Genomic DNA, 23,888 nt, shown 5'->3' on the forward strand with positions numbered 1-23,888 from the left:
AGCGCTAGCCCTGATGGCTGACCAAGAAGTTGCCTTCTCCCTGAATCTGCTTTGCCTGCCTGTGTCCTTGAACTCCTCTCCCCTCAGAACTTCTCCAGCTCGTGTAGCCTGTAACTCATCCCTGATCTTTGGCCAGCACTGCCTTGCATCATGGCTCCCTTTTTTTACTTGGGACCCTCAGAAAGGCCTCCGAGGGACATCTAACTGCTGTTTTCCCAAAACACTGTCCTCTATCAGCAGGAAGGAGTTAAGGCTGGTCTTCATCTCTATTTTAATGGCAGTTAGAGATCAATAACCCCTCAGAGGGGTCCCCAGTGAAACTCTACCTTCAAGCCAGAAAAACAACCTGAAGGCTGGAAGACTAGACTGCTGGTCCCAGATGTAACTGGTAACCCAGAGTGAGAATTTCTATTCCTATTTGCCCACCCTTTCCTGATCAATTCTTTCTGAATAATACCTTTTAACCAATCAAATGTTGCCTTCTGCAATACAACCTATGGCCTGCCCCTCCCCTATTCTAAGCCCATAAAAGCCCCAGACTCAGTCACATTAGGGGGGACTTTCCTGCCTTCAGGTAGGGGGGCCACCCCCATGTCCCCTCTCCACTGAAAACTGTTTCATTACTTAATAAAACTCCCCACCTTACTCACTCTGAGTGTTGGTGTATCCTCATTCTTCTTGGGCATGGGACAAGAACTCGGGAACTGGTGCACAAGCCAGACTTGGCCTAGGTGGGTTGAGTGGGAGGGCTGTCTCCTGCAGCAGGTAGCATGGCCGAGTGAGGCCTGGGCAGAGCATCCCTGGCCAGAGATTCCCAGCTTGCAAAGTGACTGAGAAGAAAATCTTGCATCAGTACTTCATGCGAGTATTCTCTCTGTCCTTCAATTAAACCATCAACCATGCAAAGGACATGGAATACTTTGTCCCTCAGGAAATGCTTGCTGTTGCTGGTGATCAGGCTCTGAGAGTAATCTCAAAGGTCACATAGTATCTACCTTAAGAGATTGTCCTACTTCCTAAAAGAATGTTCTCTATCACAATTCCTGGTCCTGACCTGGAGTGCCCATCAGGTGAGAGAGGCTGGGGAGGGGAGAGTCATCTCAATGCAGCTCCAGCCCTGTGGCTAGGACATTCTCCAGAGTTCTCTGGGACCCTTCACATTGGTATCTGCAGAGCCACAGCAACTATGAGAGGCAGGTTCTGTCTATTTACTTTGTTCTGGGCTCTAAGGAAAACTCCTGGAATTTTGCTTTCCTGGAGTTAAGGGCTGTGACTCTCCTTGATCCATTTCCTATTGCTGGTGCATCCCCACAGGACCTGCCTCAACCTATGCCCCAGGAAAAATCATTGTTCTGGCTCTTTCCCCTTTTTCTGACAAAGTATTATCTCTAAAGCTGAAGGGATTAGCAAAGTTGAAGAAAAGCAGTGTGCCGTATTGTATTTACAAAGGATAGACAAAGTGACTGCAAAACAGAATAAGCCTACCTCATCTGTCAGGCATTAAGAATACAATTTCAAAGAGGGAGAGGGAAATGAGTACTCTGAACCCAATTTGACCTACTCTTCTCTAAGAATCAGAGAATGCCATCCACACTCCTTTAATTAACTGTGGTTTCTTAAGTATGTATGAGTATGGAGGGTATATTTTATTCCCATTTTGAAAAAAGAACAATTTGCTGTTCTTAAGAAAATTTTTTAGACCCTGGATACAGTCTATATTTGGCTCATTTCTTTGTTTTTGTAGAAATGGTGTCTCACTACACTGCCCAGTCTGGTCTTGAATGCCTGGCCTCGAGCATAGTCTTTGTTTGGGGGAAATTGTCTTAGTTAGAAAACATCATTTGCTGATTTATTTATTTAGTATTTTATGGAACTACTTTATTCAGAAAATAGAACTAGTTCTGTGAATGATATAAAACTGAATAGGAATTTCTCTCTTTAAAATATTAAATTTGATTGGGGGAAGCAGACCACATGTATCAATGTCAACATTAGAAATTATAAATAAAATACTGGTTGGGCATAGTGGCTCACACCTATAATCTCAGCAGTTTAGTTTGGGAAGCTGAGGCAGGTGGATCACCTGAGGTCAGGAGTTCGAGACCAGCCTGGCCTCGAACTCGCCTTTAGTAGAGATGGTGAAATCACATCTCTACTAAAAATACAAAAATTAGCTGGGCATGGTGCTGGGCACCTATAATCCCAGTTACTCGGAAGGGTGAGGCAGGAGAATCACTTGAACCCAGGAGGCGGAGGTTGCAGTGAGCTGATATCATGTCATTGCACTCTAGCCTGGGTGACAAGAGTGAAACTCCATTTTAAAAAAAAAAAAGAAAAGAAATTATAAATACTGTGAAACCATGGAGGAAAGTGCTTATGGGTGGGTAGGCATGCAAGCTCTGTGGAAAGGTGCTTTGGAGCTGGGCACGAGAGGAAAGGTAAGGTGTCAGCAGACAGAGCTTGGTGTCCCAGCAAGACTGTGAGCAAAGGCACAAGGGTGGGAAGGCTGGAGTCTGGGTGGTGAAAAGGCCTAGTGGAGTGCAGGATGTGGGGAGGACTGGGAGATGAACTCAGTGTTTCCTCATGTTTGGAATCAGATCATGCAACTCTGGCAGAATATCAGAATATCACAGAAGCAATGCTGTGTTCTTCTCGTTGTGTCATATCAGGTAGCACAGGATTTCTATTTGTTTCATTCCTGATGGAATTTATGTTGGTCATTTGATTAATGATCTCTGTTAAGTTTCTCCACTATAAAATTATTTTTAACAGAATGACAATTAAAACACAACATATCACAATTTGTGGGAAGCAGTTAGAGCTTATAGCTTTAGATGCTTCTATTTGAAAATAAGTTCTAAGCTGGATGTGGTGCCTCATACCTGTAATCCCAGGATTTTAGGAGGTCTGGATAAATCACTTGAGCTTGGGAGTTTGAGACCACCTCAGACAGCAAAGCGATACCCTGTCTCTACAAAAAATAACAATGAAAACTAAAATCAAAAAATAAAAAGCCAAGACTAAATCAATAAGTTTAAGAAGGAAAAAAGGGGCTCCAATCACACCCAAAGTAAGTGGAAGAAAGTAATAAGAAATCGATAAAATAGAAAAAGACAAAACAAGCAATGAAACCAAATCTTGGTTCTTGGAAATGATTTAAAACTGATAAATTTGGCCAGGTGTGGTGGCTCAAACCTGTAATCCTAGCATTTTGAGAAACTGAGGCAGGAAGATTACTTGACACAAGAGTTCAAGATCAGAATGGGCAACACAGTGAGACCCCATCTCTACAAAAAAAAAAAAAATACCTGGGCATGGTGGCCCACACCTGTAGTTCCAGCTACTCAGGAGGCTAAAGTGGGAGGATTGCTTGAGACCAGGAGGTTAAGACTGTAGTGAGCTGAGCTCATACCACACACTTCAGCCTGTGTGCAGAGTGAGACCCTATCTCAAAAAATAAAAATAAAAAATTGACAAACTTCTAGTTAGACTAAGAAAAAAAGAGATGTTAAAAGTATCAAGAATGAAAAAAGGAACATCGCAACTGACCCGACAGATAGATGCTAAAAGGATAGTAAGAATATTATGAACAATTTCATGCCAATAAATTCAAAACCTTAAAATAAATTCCTTGAAAGACACATATTATCAAAACTGACAAAAGAAGAAACTGAGATTCTTAACAATCATATCTAAATTAAAGAGATTTAACTGAGAATTAAATTCCCATATGAAAACTCCAGACCCAGATTGTTTAGTGTTGAATTTTATCAAACATTTAAGAAAGAAGTAATACCAAGCCTACACAAAATTATTTTCTAGAAACAAGGAAAGAACATTGCCAGCTCAGCATCATCTTGATATCAAAACTTGACAAGGACATTACAAGAATAGAATACAATAAGCCATTTCATCGAGGAAATGTAAAATTTTTTTTTTTTTTTGAGAAAGAGAGAGAGAGAATGGGGAGGAGGAAAAAGGAAGAGAAAGAGAGAGAGAGAATGGGGAGGAGGAAAAAGGAAAGAAAGAGGGAGAGAGAATGTCTGAATTCAAGTCCTGAATATCCTTGTTAATTTTCTATCTCGTTGATCTATAGAATCGTTAGCTATTCTTGTTACATTGATCCTTTTACCATTATGTAATGTCCTTCTTTGCCTCTTTTGATCTTTGTTGCTTTAAAGTCTACTTTATCAGAGGCGAGAATTGCATCTCCTGCTTTTTGTTTATTTGTTTATTTTTACTCTCTGGTTGGTAAATCTTCCTCCTTCTCTTTGGGTCTTTCTGTATTGTTGCATGTAAGATGGGTCTGGATGCAGCATACCGATGGGTTTTGGCTTTTTATCCAATTAAAATATATATAAGTTTAATACTGGCATTTGATGCTAGCTGGCTGTTTTGCCCATTAGTTGATGTAAATTTTTCATTGTATTAATGTTCTTTGCTTTTTAATATATTTTTGGAAAGGCTGATATTGGTTGTTCCTTTATATGTATAGTGCTTCTTTCAGAAGCTCTTGTAAAGCAGGCCTGGTGGTGGTGAACTCTCTAAGTACTTGTTTATTCGCAAAAGATTTAATTTTTCCTTCGCTCATAAAGCTTAGTTTGGCTGGACAGGAAATTCTGGGTTGAAAGTTCTTTTCTTTAAGGATGTTAAATATTGGTCCCCACTCTTTTCTGGCTTGTAGGGTTTCTGCTGAGAGATCTGCTGTAAGTCTGATAGGTTTCCCTTTATGGGTAACCTGACCTTTCTCTCTGGCTGCCCTTAGTATTTTCTCCTTCATTTCAACCCTAATAAATCTGGCAATTATGTGCCTTGGGGTTGGTCTTCTTGAAGAATATCTTTGTGGTGTTCTCTGTATTACCTGGAGTTGAATATTACCTTGCCTTGCTAAGTTGGGAAAGTTTTCCTGAATGATATCCTGAAGAGTATTTTCCAACTTGGATTCATTCTCTTCATCACATTCAGGTACACCTATCAAACGTAGATTAGGTCTTTTCACATAGTCCCATATTTCCTGGAGACTTTGCTCATTCCTTTTTATCCTTTTTTCTCCAATCTTGTCTTCTCATTTCATTTCACTGAGCTGGTCCTCGACTTCTGATATCCTTTCTTCTGCTTGATCAATTCGACTGTTTAAGCTTGTGCATGCTTCGCGAAGTTCTCGTGTTGTGCTTTTCAGCTCCATCAATTCACTTATATTCCTCTCTAAATTGTCCATTCTCGTTAACATTTCGTCAAACCTTTTTTTAAGGTTCTTAGTTTCTTTGCATTGGGTTAGAACAAGTTCTTTTAATTCACAGAAGTTTCTCATCACCCACATTTTGAAACCTGCTTCTGTTATTGGAACACACTCGTTCTCCATTAAGCCTTGTTCCGTTACTGATGAGGAATTGCGATCCCCTATAGAGGGAGAGGCATTCTGATTTTGAGTATTCTCTGCCTTTTTAGGCTGGTTTCTTCCCTTCATTATATATGTATCCGTCTGTTGTCTTTGTAATTACCGACTTTCTAACTAGGTCTCTGAGCGGACGTCCAACTTTTTGATTCCCAGCGCCGAAATCTGAGCAATCCACTGCGCCGGCCAAGACAGCGGTGTTAAGATTGATGGTGCCTTTCTGTCCAGGAATCTCTGGACTCTGCACCAAGAACTGCCGCTTTAAGGCGCCAGCAAAACCGCCGCGCAGGCCACAAGAGTCGCTCTGGCGACCCGTGGAGCTCCTCCACTGGGAATCTCCTGTTCCGTGAGCTACAAATATTCATCTGAAAGTGTGGCGTCCTCTCGTTCTCTGCGCTTTCACTGGGAGCTACGTGCCCGAGCTGCTAGTGGTCAGCCATCTTGGATCTCTCTCCAGAAATGTAAAATTTTACGAGGAAATGTAAAAATCCTTACCAACATATTAGTACCAATTATGCAAAAGATCACTTCAATAGATAGAGAAACTGCATCTGAAAAGACTCAAGCTTTTGGAAGTTTCTTCTGAATGCCTAACAAGTCTCTCCTCCTTCTCTGGTAGGAGCTTAACTGTGTGAGCCTGATGTGAGTGCTTGTAGTTCTCTGCCCTGCTCATGGAGTTCTTTCATACTTGCTCTGATGAGTATTCACCGACAAGCTCAAAAGACCCATATACAGATTGGCGGGCTGTTTCTGCCATAGTTCTCCTTATCTTCTTACCCTGCCTCCTCAACTAAGAGCTGGCCCAAATGTCTTCCTATTCTGATCTCTTAATTCAGCAGAGCTGTCATCTCTGCTTGGGCCCCTCCCATAAGCTGTGGGTAGAAAGTGCCCTCAGGCAGAAAGCTGGGGAGACTCTGGGTCCTGCCTCTCTCAGGGACCCACAGTCCTCTTGCCTGTCGTCCAATGTCTGAAAATAGCTGTTTCATATATTTTGCTCAGATTTCTATTTACTCCAACATGGATTTCAGAAGTGAGATTCTTGGCAAGGAATTTTGAAGGTAGAATCACAATAACAGTTGAGAAAGGAGTACTTGCTAATTGGTTCTTTGAGAATACATAAAGGAAGAGAGATATCAAAGAGAGTGTCAAGCATTTGAGTTGGACACCTGATAAAGAATGGTGGGCAGTGGCTGGGGGACACACAGGAAATGCTCAAAAGGTTGAAGATGCAGGGCTCTGACTTGAGGGGCATATGGTGGTCAGAAGAGTCCACTTGATGGAGTCCACAGCTGTGGGAGGAGAAGCTGTTGTAGTGGATGAAATTTGCAAGGAGACAGAAGCGAGAGGGGAAAAGGAAAAAGAGAGCTAAGGACAGTTTCTTGTAAATAACTTAGGTTGTATTATAAGTAAGAGCCAGCAAAGAAGGCAGAGAACAGAATATAATCAGAGAAGTTATTTCAAAATAGCTAGAAGAGAAGATCTGAAATGTTCCCAACACAAAGAAATGATAGATGTTTGAGGCGATGGGTTTCCTAAATAATTTGACTTAATTATTACACATTCTATGCATGTATCAAAATATCACATGTATCCCCAAAATATGTACATATATTATATAGCAGTAGAAAAAAAAATTTTAATTCCATCTGGTGATGAAAAGGTCATTGGTGACTGCAAAAGAAGACTGCCAGTGAAACATGGAGGCGTGACCTTGACTGCAATGGTTAATGGGGAGTGAGTGTTGAGGAAGTGGAGGCAGGGGAAGAGCAGGTGAAAGGAAGAAGAGAGAGCTCAGGGCAGCTGGAGGGTGGTGAGTAGGTGGGCTTGGTTTAGGGCAGACCGAAGCATGGCTGTTAGCAGAGAGTCATCTTCCCTGAGCTGTAAATCTAACTTGCTGTTGGTGTGGGTGTTTGGGTCATAGAAATTCCATATCCATCTATTCATGTCTGTATTTATTGACTGCTTGCCTGGTTCCAAAAGGGATTTCAGTAGGCTCGGCTTCCAGTCTGTCATGAACTCATTCGACTCAGCCTCCCTCTTGTGTCCACCCATGTGTCATCCACACTGCGGAGGATGGCGCAGGTCAGTTCGTGAATTGCCAGCACCTAGGTATAACGTAGGCTGTCGAAGCCCAGAGCAAAGGGAATTATGAACAGAACCCTCAGACTCTGGGATCCATCAGGCTCCGCTGCTCCTGCAGATTGTTGACCCACCAGCTTCACAGCAGGTCCACTCTTCGGTCCCTGAGGGTGGGTGCTGTGTCCCGACTGCCCACTGCTCCTCCTGCTGTGGTGGCTAGGACAGGAGTCCCTGCTACACTGAGGTGCCCCTTCTCACAGCTGGGTTTCACTTTGTTTCTGGGCTTTAGAGCAGTGTGGTCTTGCTCTCCTGTGGGCTCTATTTAACTCATTGCTGTCCTGACAGTGACCATGGGCCAGCGGGGCACAGGGCTGTGTGAAGAGCCATCTATTTCACCTCTGTGCAACTCCAGGCCTCATGAGGGTAGAAGAGTCCCACGGGGTGAAAGTTTCTAAACTGAGCTAACACTGTCTCAGCAGGCCCAGGAAGGAAGGGCACTTTGCATGGGGATCTGGAAGTCTCTGGGGTAAAAGAACCCCACAGCTTGAGGTGATGGATTTTACCCCATGAGAGGGATGAAAGAGCCGCAATGCAGTGAACTCCACCCCATGGGGTTCTTTGACCCAGAGACTTCCAGATCACCATGCAAGGTGCCCTTCCTTCCTGGGCCTGTTGAGACAGTGTTCACTCAGCTTTTAAAAAGTTTTCTCTAAAAAATGCAAGCAGTTGTTAAGAGCTTATTCACTTTTGTCTAGTCAAATTCTCCTCCCGGGGAATTTGACTAGACCGTTCCCAGTTTTCAGGTGTGTCCAAAGAAGCCCCGAGAGGTCAGACGATGCATCCAAAGTCACAACTTGGGTTCAGTGTATGCTGCTCAGGTGATGGGTGCACCAAAATCTCACAAATCACCATTAAAGAACTTACTCATGTAACCAAAAACTACCTGTTCCCCAAAAGCCTATGGAAATGAAACATTTAAAAATAATAATAATATTTTTTTAATAAAAATAAATAAATATGTCTTGTCAAAATAAAATAAAATAACAGCCACTTTTAATTTAAGTGAGGTCCCTCAGCAGGTCAGCTGGACCACTCTCACTGCCTGCCCCACGCTGTGGAAAAGATATATAAATACAATCTATTTCCTTCTTTGAACAGCCTGGACTGGAAATAATAGAATCTGTTATGGGCTGAATGGTGTTTCCTCAAAATGCTGATGCTGAAGTCCACACACTCAATGTGACTGTATTTGGAGGTGGGGCCTGTGAGGAGGAGAGAAAGTTTAAATGAGGTCAGGAGGCACTTTGACCTTGGACTTCCAGCCTCTAGAACTGCGAGAAAATGAATGTCTGTGGTTTAAGCCTCACAGCCTATGGTATTTCTTTATGAGTGTTTATTTAAAATCCATTCTTTTGAAAATGAGGACATTAGGGCCCTGAGATGTGATTTGGTGGAAGTCACATTGCATCTGAGTGACAAAGCCAAAACCAGAACCAGATTTACAAGCCATTCCTCAACATGCCACGATGCATGCTTTAAACCTAAGCTCTCTGCACCCCAACCTCAACAGACAACGCTACTCGTTTTACTTGCATGAGTTTCTGCTGTCTTCCTGAGCATGTCACAGGACGAGACAACACAGATTCGAAGCGTTTATCAAAGAGCGATTTTGATCCAGAGCTTTTCAGGTGTGCAAACTCAAATGTTTCACGGACTCAGGCAGGTAAATGTGAGAAGTGGCTGGGTAAAACGTAATAAGGAGTGGTGAGGGTTGTGGCAAACTGGAGCAAGCCTGCTCTGAATGTCTGCTTTGTACATTCCAATTTTTTAATCATTAAAGCCAAAAACCAAACACATCTGGCTTGTAGGTCATCCATCTGCCACCTCTATCTGGGTAGGCAAGGCTAGGCTGCAAAAATAAAGAAATCCTGAAGTCTCAGTGGCTCATCACAATAAAAGCATATTGCTCACTTATGTCACATACTAATGTGGTTGGAGATTGGGGTGGGCTCTGCCATACACAGTTGTTCAAAGATCTGGCTCATTCCATCTTGGGGAACCACCAGTCCCAACACATGGCCTTTAAGCCTGTAGCAGAAGGAAGTGAGAAAGAGAATGTGAGGGAGCTGGTTGATATGCCAGGCTTGGAAGTGGCATCTGTCATTTTGGCCCTCATGGTACCATCTAAAGCCAGGCCGACGGCCCCACCTGGAAGGAGGGGTGCTGGAAGTATCCCTTGGTTTGCAAGCCCAGGAAGAGCCTGAAACAGTTTGTGGGCAGACAGCATTGTTTTGGCCTCACCTGTTCACAGGTGCTGTGCCATGCCCCATCACGCCTGAGTCTCACAGCTCACTCTGGGAGGTAGGCTGCATTCATAACCTCACTTTACTGATGACAGGAACCAAGGACCACAGGTGTCAGGCCACCTCCCCCGATCACAGACCACTAAAAGGCAGAGCCAGGGTTCCTGCCCTGTAACCCCCAGCCCAGCCCTCTCTTCAGCCCAGTTCCCAGAGCCACTCACCATGTGGCAAGGGACAGAAGGAGGTTTCTGGCTCTGGGCTATTCTATCAAGAAGGGGTGTGGTGTGATGGTGATGCTGTTCCTCCAGCTCCAAGTACAAAGCACCTTTTCTGGATGAAAGCCTCATGGCCTCTTCTCTGTAAACAGAAGGTGCCCAGATATAGAGGGAACAGATGGGAGCCAGGACTGAAGACTGCCCTGTGGTTTCCAGGAAAGTCTGTGGATTCTATTGAGGGCTGCGATTAAGAAGAACCAGATTCTCATCTACCAGTGTCGCTGGCTGTGCTGGGCAGTCCGGGCAGGGGACTCAGTGCCGCCCCTCTGAATGTGGCTCCACCAGGCCAGCAAAAGACACGGCGATGGGGCGGGCTGGGGGAGCAGGAATGCCTGAGATGAGAGGTGCCATCGGGATGAAGCATTGTGCTGTAGGACTCTGGAAATGGGGAAGCTACTCTCAGTGGTATCAGGCTGGAGAAAGGCAAACAGGCAAATGAGTAACTTATTTTGCTTTTTATTTTTATGTATTTATTTTTGCTTTATTCCTTTCATCTGGGAATCTCAAGAACTCACCTGGAATGAATTTCTCATCAACATGGCATTTGAAAGCTGCGAGGAGCTCAGAGCTCAGCTAGCTCAGCTGGCAGGGGAACGGGCAGTGAGCAGGGTGGGCCAGCGCCTGATGTAGCTTTGCCAACCGGACCCTCTCTTTTCCAAGGCAACCCTCCTGGTCAGCAGCCTCAGCTCCCAGGGATGGGCTCCTGACACTGTGCCATCTGGACTTTTTTTGTTGAGAGGAACCAAGTCTCATTCAGGTCACTTCAACCCATGGGTTGAAACTGGTATTTTAAGAACACATATGACTCAAATAGCTGAAAAAAAAGAGGAACAATCAGGTCTTTTATAAACACCGGGCTGTGGTAACAGGTGGGCCTGGCAGGCTGGCCTGGACGGTTCTCTGAGCTGCTGCTGCAGGCCCTGCTGTCTGTGCTGGCTCCAACCACCTCCTGGCCTCTACTTCCCAGGGCTGGGGCCCCGCACAGCGGACCCGGGCCACCCCATTTGGAGGGAGCAGGTGGGAAGTTTGTCTTAGTGAGGAACGGAGGCCGTGGCGTGCACCGTGGTTGCTGGGTCCGATGTGTGGAAAGCAGCACTATTTTATTGGAATCCCTGACAACCCTGAAGTGCCTTTGTGCAGGAAGGATGAGGTGAGGTGAGAGGGGTTCCTCATCTCAATTCACGGTTCTTAATTTGTGGGATGTGAGGGGCCTCCTTCGACTTGTGTAAAAATATTCTGTGTGTGGACATGAGCACACTTTTTCTGGGAAGAATATCTGTAATACTTTATCACACTCTCGAAGGGCTCTTGACCTACATGTGGCTTTGCTCCCCCAAAGCATGCGAGGGGGCTCTGCAATCCGCCCACCTCGACCTCCCAATTACAGGCGTGAGCCACTGCGCCAGGCCTGCCTCCTGAGATTTTTAAATGCCTGTTTATGGGTTTGGTTGTTTTCTGATTTGTAAAGCAGTCCGTGCTTATGTGATGAGAGAAGAAACAATGTAATAGAAGGTGACATGCAAAAGCAGAATACACAATTGTTATTTCTACTCCGCAAAAGTGGGTATTCACCGTGTGTCTATCATGCTTCCTGGCTGCTGAGGATACAGCGGAAGAAGAGAACAGACCTGAATCTTTTTCCTTGTGGAGACTGCTGTCTTGGACGGGGAGGCTGGTATCCATAACACAAAAACAGACAACAGCCGCAAAGATGAGTGACCCGTGGAGGCTGTTGGGTCGTGGTGAGTGCTAGGGAGAGGTAGGGTGGCCTCACCACCAGGCAGTATCAGCAGGCACAGATCTTGCGGATCTCTGGGAGAGGCTGGCTGGGCAGAGGAGGAGAGGAAGGGCAAGTGCCAAGGCCCTGGGACAGGAGTTTGGGGCGTGCTGGGCATGAAAGACCGTGTGCAACTGGCTTTCAGAATTCAAGCAGAAGCTTCCAGATGTTCAATGATGGAGCTGATGAATGGGGGTGAGAAGGCACAGCCCCCACAAGCCCATCAACTTAGTGGGCTCAGAAGTCATTTTCTGTTCCATCTGTCCCCATAAGGTGAACCGGTCTGGGATCCTCCATCACCCAGAACACAGACAGATTCAGCGGTGAGAGGAAAAGAATGTGCTTTTTGTAGAAGATTTAGAAAATATGGAAGAGAGAAAACAAGAACTGGGGACCTTCAGGTGCCCAGGCTCGCTCTCCTCAGCTTCGGCCAGCGGGACAGGCGGGGGAGTCATTATCCAGCACCGCTGGCCACGAGCCTGTCTTCTTTCTGCTTTCAAAGCAGCTGCATCATGTGGCTTCTCCCCGACCTCCCGAGCTGCGGGTAAGTACAACCCTTCGCGTGATTTAAAAGAGATGCAGTCATTGCTCCACGATGTCATTGAAAATACTCCAGGGCAGCGTAGGTGGGTGGGGTGGACTCATTTACACAAAGACCTGGGGCCTCTGGGGGCCACGCGCTGGCCAGCTCTCCTGTGTCTGATGGGGCTGGGGCTGAGGCTGGTTGTAGGGTGGGGATTTGCTGAGGCCTAGGGCTCTTGCAGAGTGAAAAACCCTCTGCTTTTACTTAGGGTTGGTGAGATCATTATCCAACAGCATGGCCACAGGAGAGAGCCTTTTCCAGGTTCCTGAAGTGATAAAAGACCACTCTCCTGATGAGGAACGACTTGGAATGAGAGCGCTGCTTGGCTCTCACTGCAAACTACAGTTCCAGTCAGCGTATAATGAGCTACACAAATGTATTTGGGACTAGAAGTGAGCGCAGAAAGCAAGCATTCTGGCAGCCTAGGATGTGAGTTGTTTTGACTTTAAAAAATCATCTTTGAGGTTGAAAATACGAGGGTTTTTTTTCCTCCCTAACATAAATATGCGCTCACTCTAAAGAACCCCAGGCATCCAGGCAGCACATACCATTTCCCGAAATGCAGCAGGAGGCTGCTACAGTGGATATGCACATTTTGCTCACAGTCCTCCCTCACGTTTCCCTCTGGAAAAAACCCAAAAAACCAAAACCAGCTGCTGGTGGAAATACTTCTCGTAAGGACACAAGGCAGGTTCAAAAAGAATCACGGATTTTTTTTTCCGTCTCAGTCTCCACCCAGCCACACAAAACAAACAACGAAACTCAACCCAAAAAGAGGGTTGAGCGACGTTTGCTTTGACTACCTGTGTGTTTTCTGGCATGAAGCACTTATTTGTGGGCTGACAGTTTGCAGCATTTATAAAGCATCTTAGCTTCCTCATGGGACTCGTGTGAGGTCTTGCCACCCACTCGTGGAAGCTGTAGCCCTCTCTCTCCACTGCTGTGGCCACCAGAGTGTGGATGGAGGGTGGGCCCCAGCACACAACTGTAACCAGGCCCACACGTTGGGTGTGGAGAGCTGCTCATTAGAAGGGCTTGGTCCAGCTGGGGCCTCTGCGAGTGGCAGGAAGAAACTCTAATGTCACCCATGGGTACCCCTAATAACATTATTAAGCTCAGTCCACTGAATCCGAAACTTTTCCTTGGTCCATGCACTCATGTCATACAAAATGCAAAAACCCAAACTGCCAGACCAAGTATTTCTATCTGCATCTTACCTTTCTTACCCTGTCACTCCAGGGAATACTTGGGAAGAATGTTCTCAATGGTGTGTGAGTTTGACTCAGCGTCAGCCCCTCCTGGGCTGCCACTCTGTTCTGTTCAGGTCAAGTGATCAGTGCTCTGGCATATTGGTGGTCTGCAGTGATGTGGGTGGTCCTGTGTGTTGAGAGGCCTTTGGTCGCCCCTCACTGGAGCAGGACCAGCTGGTCCTGGAAACACACTTGACACATTGGGCCTGTGGTTTGAGCTACCACACATCATGGGTCTTATTTGGGATTCAGAATATGTCCTGGAGAGCAGGGAACTTAGGAGTGTAACAGTGTCATTTGGCAGAGACCAGAGACTAAGCATTATCTTATAAGGGGGGCTCTTCCCCAAGCACCTTCCACACAGCCGCCAGGGGGCCCCTCCCAGCTTGCTGAGTGTCTGCAGAGCCCCTGCTATTGATGCGTGTATTTAGATCTCTCAGTGTCCTCCCATTGAAGTAAATGAGAGGGCTCGGCTTAACCAACACTGTGCTTACCTGCATGTACATGTATGCACGCATTCAACACAGCACATACACACACACACTCAATACCCAGCACATACACACATGCACACACTCAACACAGCACATACACACACACACTCAATACCCAGCACATACACACATGCACACACTCAACACAGCACATACACACACACAATACCCAGCACATACATACATGCACACACTCAACACAGCACATACACACACACACTCAATACCCAGCACATATACACACACTCAATGCCCAGCACATACACACATGCACACACTCAACACAGCACATACACACACACTCAATACCGAGCACACACATGCACATACACCTACAGACTGAGTGGCCAGTGCTGATGGGGAGGAGTGCTGGCAGAGAAAGATTTGGGGGCCAACACCCAGGCTGAGAGCTTACATGGGGCCCTGGGATTATGGCCAGGGTCTTGGAGAAAGGGGCTACATGTAGCGTGAAGTGGGTCATTTTCAGAAAGGTCTGTGTTAGACTCTGGTCTTTAAAGCTCAGATGAGAAAGAGTGACAGAGTTGGGAAAAGGGGTATCCCCCTCACTTTTGCACAGGACAGTATCACTCTAGACTGGGAGACTAGAAGGGCAGCTTGTGTCATTTGGTGCCATGGGGGTTCATCAGTTTCAGGAGATGTCCCCCACCCCCCAGCAGGGTGCTAAACTTGGAGGGCAGTCACTGATGCCTCCAGCAGCTTCTGGGCAGGAGATTCAGTAAGGAGCCAGAGAAGGAGGAGAGGGTCCTGGTGCCGCGCATGTGTGAGGTGGTTCAGGATTCCTCAGTGACCGGTGCTGTGACATCTACACGCCTCTTTCTGGGTGTCTGTCAACTACCTATTGATTATCTATCTACCTACCTATCCTATCATCCTTCTATTTTTCATTTATTTATCGTCTACCTATCTCATCTATGCATCTATGCATCTATCTATATATCATCTATCTATCTGTCTATCTATCATATATTTTTGATCTTGGTTACACCAGATAAGGTGAGGATTTTGCAGGTAAGCATGTGGAAGCTAAAGGCCAGCAAGACTTGGTCAGGAATACCAATGTGTCCTCTCTCACTGGTACCAACCAGCCGCTGAGGGATTTGCAATGTGATGAAACAGGCCTAAGCCCTGACTGGCTGAGGGACCCAGTGCCTCGCAGGTTAGTCGGCCAAATGCAGACAGTAGAAGAAACAATGCACAAGAGTTTTCTGAAAAGCAGAAATCAGTGTGCCCTTGAGTAGTCATGGCAGCAAATTAGCAGCAGTCAGTGGCAAGGTGCCCACAGCTGGGCTTTTCCCGGCCTCTTTTTCACATGCCACAGGGGACTGTTTGCTACAAGGGAGCCTCAGTTGGCACCACTCCACTGTTTATATTTGGTCATTTATTCCCAATCCTCATGAGTCAACCAGAGAGCTCTGCCAGTGGTGATGATTCCGCGGAGCTGTTTTATCTGGAGCAGTGCCATGGACTCTGCACTGATGCATTCTCCCTGAAGGAAAACAGGAAAAGATAGCCGTACACAGGCAAAATATGTACATATTTCACTGGGGCAGCCGCAAAGCCAGAATAAGTGAACCAGTTCAGCTAAATCAAAAGCCAACCCAAACACGAAACCACATAAGCCCAGGAAATTTTGTTGAAAAAAAAGAAAGATGTAAAGAAGGAGGAGGAAGATGCAACATGCGCTGGGGAACCCTGTTTCAGACGCTGTTTGGGTGATCCTCACGCAGGTGAAATCACTTTCCACAGAGGTCCTGGGGGCTTCGGGGGCTAACTCTCCCCACCGTCTCACTGAGGATGGTGCGTGCCCTGGGCCAATTCCTCACTGTGTATCCTAACACTCTCCTTTCCTTCACCCAGAGCCTGGAGAGCTAAACCCTACATTTCCTAGGCCCAAGGCTCCAGGTGTGACTAGTATCTGCCAAGCAAATTCCCTCCTAGAAGGGTTGATTTCAGAGCAGAGTTAAGGGGAACAAGAGGCGGGACACAAGACTTCCAGTTTTGCAGGTGCGGGACTGTAGCAGAAAGATCGTGGTTCTGCAATCAGCAGCTGCAGGAACAGCGCCTTGATTTCTTGGAGGCAGCTTTCCCTGGGCAGCTCTGCAGACTGCAGTGCTAACTGTGGGTTCCTGATTCAGCAGGCAGCCTCCTCAGGGCAGCAGGAGCTGTGGGGACTGTGGGGACTGGGGTGACTTTGGCAACCAGTCCTGCAATGTGGCTTCAGATGTGATTCCTAGAAGCTCAGCCTCAAATCTGTTTCCTCAGCTCTCCCAATGATTCTGTAAACCATTTCAAACCCTGAATAAATTATTCTCCGCTTACACTAGTGAGAGTGTGTTGTCTTCTGTGTAACTCAGTGCTGATGGATCAGAGTATAAAATGGATTGGAGCCGGGTTTTGTGACGCACACCTGTAATTTAAGCACTTTGAGAGGCCAAGGTAGGAGGATTGCTTGAGCCCAGGAGTTTGAGAGCAGCCTGGGCAGCACAGTGAAACCCCTGTCTCTACAAAACATTTAAAAATTACCCAGGTGTGGTGGTGAATGACTGTAGTCCCCACTACTAGGGAGGCTGAGGTGGGAGGATCACTTGAGCCCAGGAGGTTAAGGCTGCAGTGCTATGACTGGGCAACTGTACTCCAACCTCATGACAGAAAGAGACCCTGCCTGTCTCTAAGTAAAGAAATAAATAATGAACCAGATTGGCCATGCTCACTTAACAGTGAAGAGGATGGCATGGAGGCTCAAGGCAATCTGGGTAAGTGGCTAAGTTTAAGCCTAATATGAATGATAAAGGAGAGTTTGCCAACTTTTAACTTTCCTAATTTCAGAAATTCTCACTAATTCCACCATTTATCCCCTTTGAGATCCAGGAGGAATTCTTCCCCATATTGTAAACGATGCTGAAACACTGAGCTGGATATGTCTCTCTGAGATGAAACATCCTTGGGGACCAATAGGGTCTGGACATGGTATACACAGAGACAGAAAACCACTGTCACTTAGACAGATTCTTGATGGTCAGCAAATATCCTTCGGAAGAATTGTCTCACAGCCATTCCCAGTGTGTTGTCCTTGGATCAGAAAGCAGCGCTAAGGCTGCTGTTCCCTCCATGACCTGGCCAATTCTCATCTTCTCCAGACTGTGGTAGGCGGAATAATGCTCCCCAAAGATATCTGTGCCCGAATCTCTAGAACCTGTGACTACGTTATGCTACATGGCAAAGGGGATGAAGATTGCAGATGGAATTAAGGTGGCTAATAAACTGACCTTAAGGTAGGGAGATTATCTTAGACTATCCAAGGACCAATGTCCTTGTTCAAGAACGAGAGTCCTTAAACGTAGAAGAGGCAGGCAGAAGAGGATCAGAGGGAGATGTGATACAGAAGAATGATCAGAGAGATGCAGCATTGCTGGCTTTGAAGATGGAGCAAAGTGGTCATGAGCTAAGGAAGAGGGCAGCTGGGTGCAGTGGCGCACGCCTGTAATCCCAGCACTTTGGGAGGCTGAGGCGGGTGGATCACCTGAGGTCAGGAGTTCAAGATCAGTCTGGTCAAAGTGGCGATAACCCATCTCTACTAAAAATACAAAAATTAGCTGGGCGTGGTGGTGTGTTCTTGTAATCCCAGCTACTCAGGAGGCTGAGGCAAGAGAATCGCTTGAACCCAGGAGGCAGAGGTTGCAGTAAGCTGGAAATCACGCCACTGCACTCCAGCCTGTGTGACAGAGCAAGACTTCATCTCAAAAAAAAATAAAAAAAGAAAGAAACTGGAAGAGGGAAGGAAGAATTCTCCCCTAGAGCCTCCACAAGGAACGCAGCCTTGTCAAAACTTTGACTATTACCCAATAAGAATTGTGTCAGACCTCTGAGCTCCAGAACTGTAAGATAATAACTTTGTATTGTTGAGGCCCTCAGGTTTGAGGAATGTGTTGCAGCAGCAGAAGACAAACCTTATGCTCCACTCATGTCACTCCATCAAACTCCAAGGGCGTTCATGGCTAAGGAAGCCGTTTTGGGGTTGTGGCTGCTGGAGAGGAAGAGTTTGCAAATAAATTTGCATTCTCTAAGAAGACTGGCCAATGGAAAAATCATGCTTCCCTTCCCTAAGTATGAACAGAAATCTTTAGTAACTTTAATTGGACAGAAACAATGTGTAAATGATATGTAAAAGCAAATTTCTCAAAATTGATGATGGCTGTATTACATAATTCTATACAAACAGTCTGGTGTGTGGGATCCTATTTCCCTGATAAAATGAAAAGATAAACTATCCTATGGTGAAAAATTGAAGGCTGTATCAATTGCAAGTGGGAAAAAACTAGAGTTGAAACGCTATTATGAGTCATTTTGACCAGACCTACTGAATACAATATTACAATTTAAACGTACTGTCTCAAACACTGCTCAAGCACTTCATGAAACCCCTTCCTGCGGCCATGCACTGTTCTCATGGCTGAGTGCGTCTCTGATGAATGTTCCCAGAGGACAGGGACAAAGTGTCTCGGCTCTCTCTGCGTGATCCTTTTAGAAGCTCTTCTCACGGGCTCCCAAAGCAGGAATTTGACAAATATTTATTGGCCAAAAGGAACTTAGTCTGTGGCTACCACTTGATAAAATGTTCGTCTGTGCATTAAACCTTGCCTTCAGTACCAAAGAGCTAATGAAGCTCCACAAGGTGCTCATCTGATAAGCACCCCAGGAAGACCTGGCCGGGGAGAGTCTGACTGCATGAAGAGGACCATGCCCAGGCAGTGCCAATAGCAGATGGCTAGGAGCCGGTGGCAAGAGGAGTAAGGGCGAGGTCAGGGGTGGAGTGAGGAGGGCTGTCAAGAACTCTGAGCACCTGGGGGCAGCCCAGAACTGGAAGAGTGTGGGAGGTGGGGCTGGGGAGCTGGAATCATAAAACAGAAAGGGTTGAAAGCCCCTTAGACTGGCAGCAGTAGATATAAGGAGACCCCAAATATGTGGGAGCAGGTCTTATCTACCATTCTTTACACATTCTGAGATATCTACAGTCAGTCCTCCCTATCAGTGGATTCAGCCTCTGCGGGTTCAACTAACCACAGATTGAAAATATTCCAAGTAAATAAATAAATAAAATAACAACACAACAATAAAAAATAATACAAATAAACTACTACCATATCCCAGCTATCTACATAGCATTTACATTGTATTAGGTATGAGAAGTCATCTAAGATAATGAGGATGTGCTAGATATTACACTAAGATGAAGTATATGGGAGGATGTGCATAGGTTACATGCAAATACTATGTCATTTTATATAAAGGATGTAAGCATCTGCGGAGTTTGTAACGGAGCGGGTCCTGGAACCAATCCCCTGTGGATACTGAGGACCAACTGTATATATTTTTCACACTTGAACATACTGAAACAGCGCTGTGTCTTACAACTGATGCTGTTTTAAAACCACAGTCATCATCTGCCCAGAGGTGAACATAGTTGTTACTTGTGACAGCAGGACTGGACCACTGTAGTTCTTTGATGTTTCAATCAACAAACAGGGCAATTTGGGGAAGGATAGAAGTGAGCCCTACTTGACTTCCAAAACCTTTTCATGGAATTGCACTGCAGCGGAAAACCTTTTATAAATTGGCCATGTCTGGCAGGGTCACAAAAGCACCAGAATCAGACCTCGCAGAATGGGAATTAGAGCCCTGAAAGAAGATCCTGGAAACAGTCATGGGGGCATCTCAACAGCAAGTGAAAAAACACAAGTGAAACTTAGAGTTAAAAATGACTTGGAAGAATCAGACTCTGCCTGTGAAGAGGTTTTAGGAACATCTTAAACCAGTTCATTTCAATCATATTTTCCCTTTTATGTCTGCATAAGGGTTCGATTTAGGCACAAGAGTTTAAAAATAAAAGTCTAAAAGAGCTCTTTCAGTAAGTGCAAACTAAAATTTCTAATAGAAAAGCATTGTGCCATAGTTTAATTGACAACATTGTTTTCTTAGCGTTCATAAAATAGCGGTGCATCTTATAATCAATAGTGTCTCAGATCTTATGAAATATGACAATTTTCTCTTTAGCTGTGTTAATTTGCTATTAAACCTGCCAAAGGAATTTTAACTTTTAGATATTGTATTATTATTTCTAGAAGTTCTATTTGTCCTTTTAAAAATATGCTAGGTCACTTTTTATAGATTCCTGTTATCTGGAATTATTTTTAAGCCTATTTTATTTCTTTAAACATGGTGAGCATCATTATTTGACTTTGATAATTTCAATATCTAAATATTAAAGGCATATTCTTTCTGTTTATTCTTTCAGTTGTTTTTTGTCTGTGATGCCTCGTTTCCTTGTGTGCTTGGCTGGTTTTTACTGTGTTACTACTCATTGTCCTTGTAGAAGTATTTCTAGGTCGATGTTTAGAAGATACTTATCCATAATAGAATTTGGGGTTCATTCTTCTAGACACCTGAAGGCACTACCAGCCTGGGACTACTTTAAAATAAATTCATAATTAAAGGTTACCGGTACTACTCAGGTGATGTGCAACTACGATGCACATCCTTACAAGAGTCACCCTGTGGTCACAACTCCTTAGGGGCTGTGATTATTTTTCTGATATTTTTCCTCTGCTCTAATTATCACCAAGAGAACCTTACCTGCAGTCTCCCAGAGGTGGAAAGTGAGGTGGTTTTATTTCTGGTTAACCACTGTCCTTAGGCTGTAGACTGCTGGAATCCCAGCTTATGTGGAGAAGGTATCCTGTTAGATTTCCCTCCTTTGGTCAACACTGGGCCTTAACTTCTGGTCCCCGGCCCTCAATGCTGCTAAAACTGAAGGCCAGGCCTGCCTGGCTTGGCAAAGGACCTCGGGTAGAAGCAGCCTCTCCTCTCCTTGTTTCTCTGTTTCTGCTCACCATAGGCTTTGGCATGGAAGTTTCTTACAACTTTGTCAGCTGTTTGACACCGTTAAGGAGACGTTTTGAGTATTTAAATTAGAGCTTTGATTGTTTTCATAGGGCGAACTGGTTTCAAATAACTTGGCTGAAATTTCTATAAGAAAAAAATCTCTATTGTTGTTTTATTGTTCTATTTGACAGTACCTCGTGCACAGACACTGAGGCCTTCTACAGTGTGATGAGAATCAAAAGCAGAGAGGCAAAGATGCTGCAGGGAAGGAGTAGAGGGAAAGGGCAAGCCCCCCATGAGCCTGGGGACTGGCATGTCCCTGTAAAGTCAATTTCCTCACTGTTGTTGGGGAAAGAGGCCTGGGCATTCTCCCCTACCTATGACTTTGATCCTATGACACTTGGTATCAATTCATCAATTTGGTGCCCAATCAAATAAGTTGTTCTTCACTCTTTCACAAGCAGATCCCTTGACCACATGGAATCTCTGGGAGAGTGGGACTATACATTGTCTTTCCATTTGTATTTCACTCAATTTCAAAAAGAACAGAGGATACTAGAGTCTGGGAGGGCAGGGGGAATTGATGGATAGGGGGAGATTTTAAAGGATGCAAAATTACAGCTAGATAGAATTAAGTTCTAGTGTTTTATAGCACTGTAGGATGACTATAGATGACAATAACATACTATAGTTTCAAATAGCTAGAAGGAGGATATTAAATGTCCCTAGCATGAAGAATGATAATTGTTTGAGATGGTAGATATGCCGATTACCCTGATCTGATCGCTTTATCTATCAAAACACCACTATGTACCCGACAAATATGTCAATTAAAGAAATAAAATAAAAATGGGAAAATATTAAAAAGAGTACTATACCCTTCATTGAATAATAAGTTGATTTGGTAGGTTTGCAGTATCTACTAAAGCTAAACTTACAAATACCCTATGATCCAGGAATCCCATTCCTAGAAATAGTCCCTCAAAATACTTATTTATATTTCAAATGACATGGTACGAATGTTTGTAGCAAGACTGGAAACAATTCCAATTTCCATCAACAGTAGAATGGACAAATAAACTGCAGTACATTCATCAAGGGAATATACCACACACCCATGTAAATGGACAACTGACTGCTACAGCGAAACAGAGGAAGTTCAAATACAATGTGAGCGTGATACATCAGAAATTAAAGAGACCCTACTGTGTGACTCCATTTATGTAAAGTTCAGAAAGAGGCAAAAGTACTCTGTGGTATTAGAAATTAAGATCATGGCTACCTTAATTAAGGCAGTAAAGAGGGAGGCAGTGGGTGGGAGAGGACACGGGGAAGGCCCTGTGTTCTCTTTCTCAGTTGCTTTTCTTTCTTTTCCTTCCTTCCTTCCCTCCTTCCTTCCTTCCTCTTTCCTCCCCTTCTTCCCTTCTTCTTTCTTTTCTTTTCTCTCTTTCTCTCTCCCTCCCCTCCCCTCCCCTTCCTTTCCGTTCCCGCCTTTCCTGCTTGCTTGCTTTCTCTCTTTCTGTCTCTTTCTTTCTTTCTTTTTCATCTTCTTTTTCTTTTCTTCAGAGTCTGGCTCTGTCACCCAGGCTGGAGTGCAGTGGCACAATCTTGGTTCACTACAACCTCCGCCTCCTGGGTTCAAGCAATTCTCCTGCCTCAGCCTCCCAAGCAGCTGGGATTACAGGTGTCTGTCACCATGCCCAGCTAATTTATTTGTATTTTTAGCAGAGATGGGGTTTCACCATGTTGGCCAGGCTAGTCTTGAACTCCAGACCTCATGATCTAGGCTGGTCTTGAACTCCTGACCTCGTGATCCACCCACCTCAGCCTCCCAAAGTGCTGAGATTACAGGTGTGAGTCACCGTGCCCCACCCTCTTGATTGCATTTCTATATTGTGTTTTTGGTTTCTCCAGTGTATTGGCTTTGTGAGTCCCTATTAAGCTGTGTATTTTTTTTATTTGTTTGCTTGATTTTATTATTTTTAGAGACAGGGTATCTGTCACCCCGTCTGCAGTGCAATGGTGTGTTCGCAGCTCACTGCAGCCTCGACTTCCCAGGCTCAAGTGATCCTCCTGCTTCAGCCTCCCAGGTAGTTGGGACCGTAGATGCACACTACCACAGCTGGATAACATTTTATTTTTTGTAGAGACAGTGTCTCACTATGTGGCCCAGGCTGGTCTTGAACTCCTGGGCTCAAGTGATCTGCCTGCTTCAACCTTCCAAAGTGCTGGGATTACAGATGTGAGCCATCATGCCCAGCCTTGAACTGTATATTTATGATGTGTGCACTTTTCTCTATTTGTAGCTTACATTTTAATTTAAAATGTTGATGCTATAAAAATGTGTTGAATTTTTGTTTGTCCCTAAGAAAGGCCATTTCTACTCAAGTTTTGGATACAGAAAAGTACAAAGTCCTTCTCCAAATGGCTTTGGGGATCTCCCTCTCTGGGAGTTAACATTGGGATAACTCGAACCTGATTCTGAAAATCAGCACCAGGGCCTCAGGGCCTCCTATCACTGGGGCAACTCAACAATTCCAGAGCTGTGGGAGAGAAACACATCAGTTTACAAACCTGCCAAGCGCTCTCTCATTATTTCACCTTCCCAACATGAACCCAGTTGTGTTTTATTCATCAAAAATATAGATTTTTACTGTTTGCCCTTCCCTCTCTCTAAAGGCGGTGATTATGGTGATCGGTCACCAAAGTCCAGCCCCCCCCCTCAGGGGGGCTTTCTCCCCTTCCCCCTTTACAGCACTTGATCCTCTGCCAGCTGCTGTCATGTGGGTCTGCAAGAGCCCAACTGCTGGGAGGTAACTCATGGGGCCAAGG

General features: G+C 45.1%; 1 long non-coding RNA gene across 3 annotated transcripts; it reads left to right on the plus strand.

The window, feature by feature from the left end:
- The first annotated feature begins 11,080 nt into the window (after positions 1–11,080).
- Positions 11,081–16,483, plus strand: LOC135277430 (uncharacterized). 3 transcript variants are annotated; one of them, XR_010345028.1, is made up of 4 exons: positions 11,081–11,202; positions 11,614–11,794; positions 12,103–12,373; positions 12,621–16,483. It is a non-coding gene; the product is annotated as an uncharacterized LOC135277430 (long non-coding RNA). The 3 variants fall into 3 exon arrangements; XR_010345030.1 differs by having other exon boundaries at positions 11,663–11,794; XR_010345027.1 differs by lacking the exon at positions 11,081–11,202 and having other exon boundaries at positions 11,508–11,794.
- The last annotated feature ends 7,405 nt before the right edge of the window (positions 16,484–23,888 follow it).

Source organism: Aotus nancymaae, unplaced genomic scaffold (genome assembly GCF_030222135.1).
Source record: "Aotus nancymaae isolate 86718 unplaced genomic scaffold, 86718_ANA_hifiasm-v0.15.2.pri h1tg000032l_0, whole genome shotgun sequence".
Classification (NCBI taxonomy): Eukaryota; Metazoa; Chordata; class Mammalia; order Primates; family Aotidae; genus Aotus; species Aotus nancymaae.